Here is a 2,500-nt window from a genome sequence, read left to right as displayed (position 1 = left end):
TGTGTGTGTGTGTGTGTGTGTGTGTGTGCTTTGTAATATGTGTGCACTTACATGGTATGCTTTTTTCATCCCTCTGGAAAATCAGTGTCAAATACAAGTGTACAACACCCCCCACCCCCCACCCCCACCATTGTCTTCTGTGAAGCGCATTGTGTTACCTCGTGTTTTTCCACCTTGTGTTTGTGTGTGTGTGTGTATGTTTCTCTGTGTGTGTATATATAGGTTTCCCTCACACTCATCCTCACACACACACACACACACTTGCCCTAACACACACTTGTCTCCAGGCAGCGCCTGGCTCACAACCAGAAGACAACTTTAAATAAACTCTCACACACACACACACACACACACACACACACACACACACACACACACATGCTCACACACACACACACATGCTCACACACGCCTGCTCACACACACACACACACACACACACACACACCTGCTCACACACACATGCTCACACACACTCTCTCTCTCCCTCTCTCTCTCTGTTATCCGCAATCTCTCGCATGTTTTTCTCACCCTCCTTCTCTCTGTCTACATCTTGTTTTCCCCTCTCTCCTCTCCTTCCTTTCACTCCACCCCGCTCATCTCTCATCCCCTCCCCCTCTCTCATTTGCTCTCTGCTGCTCTCCCTCCTTCTCTGTTATTCTCTCGCCCCCTCCCTTCTCTCTTTTTCTCTCTCTATCCCCCCCCCCCCTCCCTCTCTCCAAACTCCCTGTCTATCAGTGTTGTGTGTTGGTGGTGTGTGTGTTGTGTGTGTTTGTGTGTGTGGGTGTCAGCTCCATCTGCTCCTCTCATCTCTGTGCTCCATCAGCCGGAGTCTCCGTACAGCAGTGCTGTTTAAAACGGCCGCTGCGTTATCACTTAATGAACTCAGATCAGTGGAGCTGACACACACACGCACACACACACACACACAGACACAATCAACACACACACACACACACAGCGGCGTTATCACTTAATGAACTCAGATCAGTGGAGCTGACACACACACACGCACACACACACACAGACACACACACAGACACGCACACACACACACACACACAACACACACACAGCGGCGTTATCACTTAATGAACTCAGATCAGTGGAGCTTTGCCCCACTTTCACTCCCAGCCAGGCATCCGCAGATAGAGGAACCTCTCTGAGAACTACTCCAGACAGAGGGACCTCTGAACGGCCTGAACTACTCCAGACAGAGGGACCTCTGAAAGGCCTGAACTACTCCAGATAGAGGAACCTCTGAACGGCCTGAACTACTCCAGATAGAGGAACCTCTGAAAGGCCTGAACTACTCCAGATAGAGGAACCTCTGATCTACTCCAGATAGAAGAACCTCTGAACCTCTGAACTACCCCAGACAGAGGGACCTCTGAACGGCCTGAACTACTCCAGATAGAGGAACCTCTGAACGGCCTGAACTACTCCAGATAGAGGAACCTCTGAAAGGCCTGAACTACTCCAGATAGAGGAACCTCTGAACGGCCTGAACTACTCCAGACAGAGGGACCTCTGAAAGGCCTGAACTACTCCAGATAGAGGAACCTCTGATCTACTCCAGATAGAAGAACCTCTGACCTACTGAACTACTCCAGATAGAGGGCGTTTAAATAACAGCTTTACATCCACAACTTAAAGCTTTTGAGTGGAACTTTTATTTATTTTATTAAGAAAACTCCTATACACCAGGAGAGAACTAAAAGTTAGTTTCCTCTACACATACATTCGTCCTTAAACATCACAAACACATTCACCCTCTGGTACAGAGTGCTAAATATGGCCCTGCTTCCTGTGTATTACCAATATGTGAGGAGCAGCCAATCAGAGCTCGTCTGAGCGAAGAGCCAATCAGAGCTCACCTGAGTGAAGAGCCAATCAGAGCTCACCTGAGTGATAGCCAATGAGAGCTCACCTGAGTGAAGAGCGAATCAGAGCTCACCTGAGTGAAGATCCAGTAGAGCTTCATGCGTTTGGCGGCGGCGTAGCTGCACTCCAGGAGGCGTGGCCTGCTGTTGACGTCCACCAGGCACTTATTGTCGTCGTCGTCGATGGTGGGACTCAGCAGGCCGACATAGAGCTGCTGCGTCTGCGTGTAGTACACATTCTGCACCAGCAGGGGGAGACAGTCAGTCAGCAGCGCCACCTCACAGAACTCAGTGGGTGTGTGTGTGTGTGTGTGTGTGTTTGTGTGTGTGTGTGTGTGTGTGTAATCTTCCTTTTAATCAATCACAGTGTGTGTGTGTGTTAAAACAGCCTCTTGACCAATCGCAGTGTAAACATCCTTTAGATGATTTAGTGATTATAGCTGCCTGTGTTTCTACTGTGGGCCTTTACTCCATAGCAGTGAAGCAGAAACAACAGCTGGACTCCTGTGTGTGTGTGTGTGTGTGTGTGTGTGTGTGTGTGTGTGTGTGTGTGTGTGTGTGTGTGTGTGTCTGTCTGTGTGTGCACCTGTAGCAGTGATGGGAGAAAGACACAGATG

The 2,500-nt window shown here is 49.4% G+C and overlaps 1 pseudogene; it reads right to left on the bottom strand.

Annotated features, from left to right (window-relative positions):
• The window catches only part of LOC122129443, a 15,472-nt pseudogene that overhangs the window by 4,516 nt on the left and 8,456 nt on the right, over positions 1 to 2,500 (bottom strand).

Source organism: Clupea harengus, unplaced genomic scaffold, assembly GCF_900700415.2.
Source record: "Clupea harengus unplaced genomic scaffold, Ch_v2.0.2, whole genome shotgun sequence".
NCBI classification, from domain to species: domain Eukaryota; kingdom Metazoa; phylum Chordata; class Actinopteri; order Clupeiformes; family Clupeidae; genus Clupea; species Clupea harengus.
Note: the sequence above shows the minus strand (reverse complement) of the source record. Positions and strands in the feature narration are given on the sequence as shown.